Consider the following 11,457-nt stretch of genomic DNA (forward strand, 5'->3'; position numbering starts at 1 on the left):
GGGAGGCTGAGACAGGAGGATCGCAGGCTCGAGGCATCATCACCATAACTCAGGGAGACTTTGTTTCAAAATAAAATAGGATTAGCCGGGCGTGGTGGCGCACGCTTGTAATCCCCGCGCTTGGAAGGCTGAGACAGGAGGATCACGCAGGTTCGAAGCCAGCCTCAGCTACTTAGTGAGGCTCTCAGCAACTTAGGGAGACCTCGTTTCCAAATAAAATATAAAATAGGTCTGGGAGTATAGCCTGGAGGTAGAAAGCCTCTGGGTTCCACCCCCAGTACTACCAAAATAAATAAATAAATTAATTAATAAAATAAAATAGGATTGGGAGTATAACTCAGAGGTAGAATGTTGGAGAAGGGGGGGATTGTTCATGGCTCAAGAAGGAAGAAAGCACAAGGCCCCCACACAAGACGCAGGCTGCTGCTCACAGCTCACCACTGACCAGATGACTCCAGCAGTCTTAGCTCCCAGGACTTCGGGGCAGAGGAACAGTCGTCTCATCCTAGAACATGGGACGTGAGTAATCCATGCACTTAGGAGGCTGAGACAGGGGGATTGCAGGTTCTCAGCCAGCCTCAGCTACTTAGTGAGGCCCTCCATAACTTAGTGAAACCCTGTTTCAAAATAAAGAAGAAGCCGGGCGTGTTGGCGCACGCTTGTAATCCCCACGCTTGGGAGGCGGAGACAGGAGGATCGCGCAGGTTCAAAGCCAGCCTCAGCTGGCTTAAGAGACCCTGTTTCCAAAAATATATATAAAATAGGTCTGGTAGTGTAGCCCGGGTGTATAAGCGCTTACAGAAACCCCAGTACCGCGAAGAAGAAGAAGGAGAAGGAGGAGGAGGAGGAGGAAGAGGGGGAGGAGGGGGAGGAGGAGGAGAAAAAGAAGAAAAGAAGGAAGAGGGGGGGAGGAGGAGGGGGAGGAGGAGGAGGAGAAAAAGAAGAAGAAAAGGAGGAGGAGGAGGAGAAAAAGAAGAAGAAAAGGAGGAGGAGGAGGAGGAGGAGGAGGAGGAGGAGGAGGAGGAGGAGAAAAATGGGGCTGGGGGTGTAGCTTGGAGACAGAATACCCCTGGGTCCAATCTCCATTACCGCAAAAAAAGAAAAAGAAAGAAAAAGAAAAAGAAAGCCGGGCAAGCTGGTGCACTCTTGTAAACCCCGCACTTGGGAGGTGGAGACAGCAGGATTGTGCAGGTTCGAAGCCAGCCTTGCTGGCTTGAGACTCTGTTTCCAAATAAAAATATAAAATAGGTCTGGGAGGCCGGGCGTGGTGGCGCACGCTTGTAATCCCCGCGCTTGGGAGGCAGAGACAGGAGGATCGCGCAGGTTCGAAGCCAGCCTCGCATGCTGGCTAAGGAGACCCTGTTTCCAAATAAAAAAAATGTAAAAATAGGTCTGGGAGAGTAGCCCGGAGGTAGAAGGGCTTCCAGGAACCCCAGTACCACCAAAAAAAAAAAAAAAAAAATAGGTCTGGGAGTGTAGCCCGGAGGTAGAAGGGTTCCATCCCCAGTAACACACACACACACACACACACACACACACACACACACACACACACACACACACAAACAGGGGAAGCGAGCCCCCAGAGATTAAGTGAAATGCCTCTGGGACCAGAGCAAATCAGCGGCAGGGCGGGGCAGTGGGGAGACCTGGTATCTAAGGGCGCACCAGGCTGAGCAAGCCCAGTGCGGGGCGCTTTGTACCCCACATCCACTCACCTGGTGTTACATCACAGTACAGACGCGCAGCCTGAGGTCCAGCAGGCCTGCCTTTTCTTCTTCTTTTGGTACTGGGGATTGAACCCAGGGGGCATTCGACCTCCAAGCTACACTCCCAGCCCTATTTTTTTTTTCTTCCAGCTCTGAGGATGGAATCCAGGGGCATTCGACCTCTGAGCTACACCCCCTGCCCTATTTTTTATTCTTTATTTTTGAAACAGGGTCTCACTGAGTTGCACAGGCCCTAAGTAGCTGAGACTGTCCGCAAACCGCGATTCTCCAGTCTCAGCCTCCCGAATGCTGGGATTACAAGCGTGCACCACCACGTCCGGCCTATTTTTTTTTATTCTTTATTTTGAAGCAGGGTCTCACTAAGTTTCGAAGGGCTTCACTAAGTAGCTGAGGCTGGCCATGAACCTGCCATCCTCCTGTCTCGGCCTCCCAAATGCTGAGATTACAAGCATGCGCCACCACGCCCGGCATCTCTTATTTAAGGCCTCCCCCATTATTTAAGGGTCTCCCCCAGTTGCTGGGGCTCTAAATCGCCGAGGCTGTCCTCAAACCTTCAACCATCTGATCCGGGCCCCCAAGTCCTGGGTTACGCGCGCCCACACGCCCCCCAGGCGTGGCTCTACGCAGGGTCGCCCGCCGGGAACCCCGGCTGCAGACACCTGCTCCCTCCCCCCCGCGCGGTTGGCCGGGCTTGGGGTTGGGGGAGAGGCAGAGCGTGTCCAAAGGGGGAGGTGGGCCCGCGTTTCTGGGACTTTCCGGGCCGAGGTTAGAAGCCCTGAAATAGCCGGGCTCCGGGTGAGCGCCGCGAGGCTCGGTCACACCCTCTGCCCTGCCTCGGGAGCCCCTCGGCGCCCCCTCTGCGCCTCGCGGGCGGCGGGAACTCGTGCTCCGGCCCCACCAGCGCGCCTCGCCGCGCTCCCGCCGCAGCCGAGGGGGGCGGGCCGCCGCGCTCGCGCCCACCAATCAGGAAGCGAAGGCTGGCCGGACACGCCCTCGGTGACGTCACGGACCGGCCCCGGAAGCCCCGCCCAGTGGCTTTGCCTGAGAAAGGAGTTGGGGGCCGGTGGATGCAAACCCCCAAAGAGGAAAAATAACGGCCTGTGAATCCGCACACTATAACTGCTCTAAGAAACACAGGGCCAAGAGACTCCTAATTTTAAAAATGTATTTATTCCCTCAATTGCTCCTCATCAACCATCCATTCATCTGTCCATCTACTCAGCCAAAATTATTGGGCAGGAGGGGATGGGTGTGTTCCTGTTGGCGAGGAGCTGGCCTGGGTGCTGGCGATATAAATATCAGTGGGCGCTGTGTTCCTCAGGGCGTTCACAGTCTAGCGAGAAAGCCTGACTGTAACAAATGCTTACACCAATTTGTCTTCTTAAATACAATCATCTCAGGTGTGGTGGCGCAGTTCTGTAATCCCAGTGCTTGAGAGGTTGAGAGAAAGAATTGTAGGTTCGAGGCCAACCTCAGCAATTTAGTGAGACCTAATTCCAATATTAAAAAAAAAAAAAAATAGGGCTGGTGATGTAGTTCGGAGGTAGAGGGCCGCAGAGTTCGATCTCCAGTACCACCCCTCCCCCGCCCCCACACACAGCCTTGATCAAGCTAGAATTGTAAGGTACAGGCCGCTACAATAATGGGATGTTTAAGTTAGATGGGGCTCAGGTCCCTGAAGAAGTTTCATTCCGCAGACTCCTGCAGCAACAAGTGTTCCAGGCAAAGGGAGGTCCCTGGGAAGGAAAAAGAGGGAAAAGGTTTTGGAGAAATAAGGTTTGGGAGAGATTCAAAACCGTGAAGGCAGCCAGGCACAGGCCTGTAATCCTAGCTACTCCAGAGGCTCGCAAATTTGAGGCCAGCTTCTGCGACTTAGTGAGATCCTGTCTCAAAATAAAAATTAAAGAGGCTAGGGATGTGGCTCCATGGTAGGGTACCCCTGGGTTCAGTCACTGAAAAATAAAAACAAACCAAAACAAAAACCTTGAAGGCCATAGTAAGGAAGTAGGGTTTTTTTCTAGTGTGATGGGCAGCCGCTGGACACTTTGTTGTTGTTTTGGGGTGCTGGGGGTGGAACTCAGGCACTGTTCTAGAGAGAGGCTGACTCCCTGGGACTAAATCCTGGCCTTGTCACTGGCTGGCTGTTTGCCTCTGGGAAGTTTTTAAACCTCTTCTTGGCCTTGGTTTCTTCATCTGTAAAATGAGGAACCTAAGAAAGTCCAAAAAAATTGTTGTAAGGGTTAAACAAATTAGTATATGTAAAACCTTGGATCTGGGTGTTTGGAACTGAATTCAGAGACTGGAAGCTTGGACTTGGGTACTTGGGGCTGGGTACTTAGGCTTACTTCTTAGAGTAACCTAGGCTCCCATTTTACTAGCTTTAGACAGAAAATTAAAACAGGTGATGGCTAGAACAGTGGTTCTCACACCCGTGTGCACACTAGCGTCACCTGGTTTGGTTTGGTTTTTAATCTCAAAGCCCAGGCATCATCCTAGATCAATTAGGTCAGCTTCTCTAGGAGACACAGGTATCAGTATTTTTTGAAGCCCCTGGGTAATTCCAGGTCCAGACAAGTTTGAGAACCACTGTGGTACCAATAAACAAGGAAGCTTTTTTTTTTTTGGTAGTACTGGGGATTGAACTCAGGGGCATTCTACCTCTGAGCTACACCCCCAGATCTATTTTTTATTTTGAAACAAGGTCTTGCCAAGCTGCTGAGGCTGGCCTGCAGTCCTCCTGTCTCAGCCTTCCAGGACAAGAAGGCTGCTTTAAAGCAGGTGGTCATGGAGGGCTTCTCTGAAGAGGTGATATTTGAGTGGAGACTAAAGAAGGCGCCATCATTTGAAAGTCAGGGGGAAAGGCTTTTGGGACGGTGGCTGCCCTGGACCTCCCCATGCTTGAAGGAACCTTTGCTGGAAGTGGAGAAGACTGAGGGAGGAATGGTCTTGGGTTGGTAGTTTCCAAGAAAATGGGTGAGTAATCACGGCTGAGGGAAGACCCTCTGTTCTTTCTTCTGGTCAGCGATTGGGGCATCGGAACCAAGCCAGGCCCCTGGTAGCTATGGGTGCTGGGAGGTGAGCCCTACTGGCTCATTAAGAATTCATGGTCAGCTGGGTATGGTGGTGCACACTTGTAATCCCAGTACTTGGGAAGACGAGATAGGAGGATTGCAGGTTTGAGGACAGCCTCAGCAAGTAGTGAGGCTCTCATCAACCTAGTGAGACACTGTTTCAAAATAAAAATAAAGCCCGGCATGGTGGCCCACGCTTATAATACCAGTACTTGGGAAGCTGAGACCGGAGGATTTCAGGTTCGCAGCCAGTCTTAGCTACTTAGTGAGGCCCTCTGCAACTTAGTGAGACCCTGTTTCAAAATAAAAGAATAAAAAACAGGGCAGGGGGCGGGGCTCAGAGGTAAAATGACCTGGGGGTCAATCCCCAGTAGCAAAAACATAATTATAAATAAAAAATAAATTAAAAAAATAAAATTGGGCTGGAGGTGTAGCTTGGAGGTAGAATGTAGAATGCCCCTGTTCTATCCTCAGTACAAAAAAAAAAAAAAAAAAAAAAAAGCCAGGCATGCCATGTCTGTAATCCCAGTACCTGGGAGGCTGAGACAGGTTCAAGGACAGTCTCCGTGGGTAATGAGACTCTCATCAACCTAGCAAGACTCTGTTTCAAATTAAAACTAAAAAATAGGACCAGGCGCATAGCTCAGAGGTAGAATGCCACTGGGTGCAATCCCCAGAACAACAACAAAAAAGAATTAATAGCCACAGCTGGTCATGTAATCCCAGCACTTGGGAGTCTGAGACAAGAAGATTACAAGTTTGAGGCTAGCCTTGGCAACTGTGTTCAAAATAAAAGGGCTGGGGTATGTGGTATATCTCAGTGATAGAATTCTCCTGTGTTCTACAGTGCTGTAAAAATAAGTAAATAAAAATTTTAAAAATTCCTGGTCCCCACTGGGGGCAGCAGCAGCTCTATCCTCATGTCTAACAAGAACAACACCTGTGGCTTCATCGACCTACGACCTGCCCCTCCTGCTGTGACAAGATATTCCTGCTCAACACCAAGGCTTTCTCATTCCCATACCTGCCCCTTGAGAGAGGCGGCAGGGGCCGTCTCCTAGCTGGGCAGCAGAGGGCCAGAGGAGACTTAGTGGGGGCCGTGGCGGTGCTGGGGGCCAGCGGGCCCCTCCCAAGCCCTGCGTCTCTGCCGAGGGCCCCCACCCCATCCCTGCCCCTGGCCTCAAGGGGAGCTGTCTCTCCACTGCAATGGAGCTGGGTTGGTGGTACCATTGGCACCACCCTGGGCAAGCGAGCATGTGGGACTAGAACAAAAGCTGCCATCTCAACCCCATTTGGGTTTTGTGATGATTTGCATGGCTGGAATGGCCTTTCCCTCAACGTTGGCTGCAGGGGAAAAGTCAGTTCAATAAACACATCCTGGAGAGCTGGGCGTGGTGGTGCACGCTGGTAGTCCCAGCATTCCGAGGCTGAGACAGGAGGATCAAGGTTCACGGACAGCCTCAGCTACTTAAAGAGGCCGTTCACAACTCATTGAGACCCTGTTTAAAAAAAAAAAAAAGACTAAAAAATAGGGCTGGGGTGTAGCTCGGAGGTACAATGCCCCTGGGTTCCATCCTCAGTACCACAAAATAAATAAATAAATAAATCCTGGGAGAATGATTGGGGACAGGCTGTGCTAGGGGTCCATTCTCTCCTACAGGTAAAGAGTCATGGGACCCCTGCCAGCCACTGACTGGGCGCTAGATCCTCCACTGGGAGCTGGTGCTGGGGTCTAGGGGCTGGGTTCCTGGACCTGAGTTCTGAGGCTGGATACTGGACTTGGGTACTTGAGACTAGGGACTTGGGCTTGCTTTTTAAGGGTACTGATGATTGAACCCAAGGGCATTCTCTCTCTCTCTCTCTCTCTCTCTCTCTCTCTCTCTCTCTCTCTCTCTCTTTGTGGTACTGGGCATGGAACCCAAGGGTATTCTATCTCCAAGCTCCACCCCTAGCCCTATTTTTTATTCTTTATTTTTTGAAACAGGGTCTTCCTAAGTTACACAGGACCTCACTAAGCAGTAAGTGAGTCTGTTTTCCAAACACGGTCCTCTTCTTTCAGCCTCCCAAATGCTGGGATTACAAGCGTGAGCCACCACACCCGGCTGGCATTCTACTTCTCAGCTACACCCCCAGACCTATTCTATTTCTATTTTGAAACAAGGTCTTGCTAAGTTGCTGCAATCCTCGAACCTGCAATCCTCCTTTTTCAGCCTCCCACCTGAGATTGCAGGTGTCAGTCGCCATACCTGTTTTTGTCTTTGTTTTTTCCCTAGTTCTGGGGCTGGAAGCCAGGGCCTCACATATGCTAGGCAAGCGCCCTACCTCCCGGCCACTTGGCCTTCCTTTTTGGGGTAACCAAGGCTCCATTCTTCACTGCTCCTACAGACGAGCCCGTCACCTCCCCAGACTCTTCCTGGGGCTTCCCAGCACACGGCTTTCCATGCATGCCCCTGGCTGTCTCAGCTGTCTGCTCTGTGGAGAAGCCCAGAGAGAGGAAAGAGGCTCCCGAGAATCTCCTCGTGGGGCCCTCCTGGCACCCCTCTTCTCTCCCCTGCTCCCTAATCTTCCGCCCCTCCCCCCAGCCATCTGCTTAAAGGAAGTGGCTCCTCGTTCTTCACAGGAAGCCGCAGCCTTTTCTGCTTCAGCAACCTCCAGCTGCTGCTGGCTGGGCCCTCTGCCGCCAGGCCCCTTTCCAGGCTGGGCCCAGGGACGCCCTGTTCCCGGCATCACCCTCTGCTGCCCAGCCAAGCAGCAGTGTGTGGTGTGGGGGAGTGCTTCTCGCCTTCCCTTTAGATCCTCGTGGCTGTCTGGAGGCACAGGCTGTGGGCCTGGGAGTGAGGCCTAATGGTAGCCGGTCCTCAATGCCACGCTCAGGAGTTTGGAGACTCCTGAATGGTAGGATGGGCCTGGGAGGAGAGGAGGGCCGGGCCCTGCAGGGGTCCTGGGGATGATCACTCCTGGAGCGTCAGCACCTGCTGCAGAGCAGGGGCAGAGGCCATTCGTTTGGTCTCTGGTGGCTGTGGGGGAGCTTGCCCAAGGGAGGGCTGTGGGTAATTGCGGCGCTGCTGTAGGATAATGAGGGCTGGGGAAAGAGTCCAGCCTGGGCTGCACTGCCACCTGGTGGCCACACCAGCACATAGCGCCACGCAACTGTGGGAGCCCTTCAGAGAGGATTTTCAATGACATGGAAAAATACCCATTAAAAGATAAGGAAACTCTCAGTTGGGCATAGTGGCGCATACCTGTAATCTCAGTACTTGGGAGGCTGAGACGCGAGGATCACAGGTTCAAGGACAGACTCAGCAAGTAGTAAGAGCCTCAATTTGGTCAGACCTTGTTTCATAATTTTAAAAAAGGGCTAGGGGTATAGTTGGGGGATAGAATGTCCCTAGGTTCAATCCTCAGCACCCACACACATACACAAAAGATAAGGGAATTGAACCGGGTTTGGTGGCACACGCTTGTAATCCCAGCATTTGGGAGGCTGAGACCAGAGGATCGCAGTTCAAGGACAGCCTCAGCTACTCAGTGAGGTCCTCTGCAACTTAGTGAGACCCTGTTTCAAAATAAAGAATAAAAGATAGGACAGGGGGTGTAGCTCGGAGGCAGAATGCTCCTGGGTTCCATCCCCAGACCCACAAAAAAAAGAATAAGGGAATTATATAAATAAAAATATTTTGGTTTTTTTTTTCTTGACTTACTAGAGATTGAATCCAAGTGCACTCTATCACAAACTATATAGCCCCAGCCCTTTTTACATTTTATTTTGAGACAGGATCTTGCTAAATTGGCTAAATTGCTGAGGCTTGCCTGGAACTTGTCATTACCTGCCTCAGCCTCTTGAGTAGCTGGGATTACAGGTGTGTACCACTATACCCAGCTTAGGTAAAAGGATTTTGTTCTTTTTTTGTGTGTGTGGTACTAAGGATGGAACCCGGGGTATTCTACCTCTGAGCTATACCCCCAGCCATATTTTTTAATCTTTATTTGGAAACAGGGCCTCACTGAGTTACAAAGGGCCTCACTAAATAGCTGAGGCTGTCCGTGAATCACAATCCTCCTGTCTCAGCCTCCTGAACTCTGGGATTACAAACGTGTGCCACCACGCCCGGCTATTATTTACTTATTTATTTATTTGGTACTGATGATTGAACCTACTGGCATTCTACCTTCAAGCTATACCCCAACCTTTTAAATTTTATTTATTTTATTTGTTATTTTTAGTACTGGAGGCTGAATCTAGGTGCATTCTACCTCTGAGCTACACCCCCAGCCCTATTTTGTTTTATTTTTTATTTTGAAGGAGGATCTTGCTAAGTTTCTGAGGGTCTTGTTAAATTGTAAAGGCCTGCCTCAAACCTATGATCCTCCTGTCTCAGCCTCCCAAGTACTGAGATTATAGTCGTGTACCACCATGCCCAACAGTAAAAGAATTCTTTTAAATATCAAGACACCTCTAAGCCGGTATGTGCCTATGGTCCCAGCTCTCAGGAGGCTGAGGTAAGAGGATCAATCAAAACGCCAGTTTAAGATTAGTTTGGAGCCGGGCGTGGTGGCGCACGCTTGTAATCCCCGCGTTTGGGAGGCTGAGACAGGAGGATCGCGCAGGTTCGAAGCCAGACTCAGCTACTTAGTGAGGCTCTCAGCAACTTAGTGAGACCCTGTTCCCAAATAAACTATAAAATAGGTCTGGGAGTATAGCCCGGAGGTAGAAAAGCCCCTGGGTTCCACCCCCAGTACCACCAAAAAAAAAAAAAAAAAAAAAGATTAGTTCGGGCAATGTTACGAAATCTCATCTCTCCGTGGTGACTTGAGAAGGGCACTCTGGATGTAGAGGAGAAGCCACCTCCTCTGCCCCCATTTTACAGATTAGGAAAATGAACAGCCCCAGAAAAATCATGAGGACAGAAGACCTTAGTACCGTTTTGTTTTGTTTTGTTTGTGTGTACGATAATGGGGATGGAACCCAGGGGCATTGTACCTCTGAGCTCTACCCCCAGCCCTATTTTATTTTTATTTGGAAACAGGGTCTCACTAAGTTGCAGACAGTCTCACTAAATTGCTGAGACTGGTAGCGAACCTGCGACTCTCCTGTCTCAGCCTCCCAAGTACTGGGGCTACGGGGGTGCACCGCGTCGCCCGGCTCTCAGAACTGTCTACGGCAAGGCAGTCAGCGATGGGGTCTAGTCTATTTTATTGCATGTGTCACTGGGGACTGAACCTGGGCCCACACGTGCTAAGCATGTGCTCTCCCACCGAGCAACACCCCAACCCCTGGGGTCTATTTCTGGACTCATCTTTTGGTGTGACCTCAGAGAGAGAAAACCCCTGCTGGTTTCTAGCCATTCCATTTATGACCAAACATGGCATCTCCCAGCATGTCACTCACTTTAGTCACCAAAGTTGGCACTACAAGGTGGCTTTTGGCTGCTTCCAAAAATAAAATCTACCCCAGAGGGCCAGGATCTGAGAGGACCCGGGGAATACAGAAGTGTGAGCCTCACACTCAGCAGATTTTCTTTTCTTTTTTGCATATGGTACTGAGGATTGAACCCAGGACATTCTGCCTCTGCACTATGCCCCCAACCCTATTGATTTTTAATAATTTTTAATTTTATTTTTTTCAGTACTGAGGATGGAACCCAGGCGCATTCTACCTCTGAGCCACACCCCAGTCTTATTTTTTATTCCTTATTTTGAAACAGGGCCTCACTGAGTTGCAAAGGGTCTCACTAAATAGCTAAGGCTGTTCTCAAACTGCGATCCTCCTGTCCCAGCCTCCCGAATTCTGGGATTACAAGCGTGCACCAGCACACCTGGTAATAATTTTAAATTTTGAAACACGGTCTCACTAAATTGCTCTGGCTGGCTGCAAACTTGCGATCCTCCTGTCTAAGCTGTGCTGAGATCGCGGACAGGCGTCACCACACCCAGTCCAGCACACATTCTAAAGAAGGAAGCTGAGCCAAGCATGGTGTACACCTGTAGTCCTAGTGCTTGGGAAGCTGAGGCAGGATGATTACAGCTTCACAGCAACCTCAGGAGGCATTCTGCAACTTAATGAGAACTTGTTTCAAAATAAATAGGGCAAAGCTGGGCATGGTGGCGCACGCTTGTAATCCCTACACTTGGGAGGCTGAGACAGGAGGATCGCACAGGTTCGAAGCCAGCCTCAGCTACTTAGTGAGGCTCTCAGCAACTTAGTGAGACCCTGTTTCCAAATAAAGTGTAAAATAAGTCTGGAAGTATAGCCCAGAAGTAGAAAGACTCGGTTCCACCCCCAGTACTACCAAAAAATAGAAGAAAATAAATAGGGCTGAGGGAGTAGCTCAGAGGTAAAATGCGTCTGAGTTCAATCCCTAATACCCCCCCACACACACACACAAAGAAGAAAGCTGGAAGCTGGGCTTGGTGGCATAGGCCTGTAATCTCAGTACTTGGGAGGCGGAAACAGGAGAATTACTGCCTCTACAAGCCTACCCCAGGCCACATATGGAAAGGGTCTAGCAAGGTGCCTGACATGTAGTAAGTACATGTTAAATGTCCACTAGCTTGCTCTGTCTGTCTGTCTGTCTGTCTATCTATCTATCATGTATATGTGTGAGTGTGTTACTGGGGATTGAACCCAGGGGCATACTATCTCTAAGCTACAACCC

This window comes from Muscardinus avellanarius (assembly GCF_963383645.1).
Source record: "Muscardinus avellanarius genome assembly, chromosome: 3".
NCBI lineage: Eukaryota > Metazoa > Chordata > Mammalia > Rodentia > Gliridae > Muscardinus > Muscardinus avellanarius.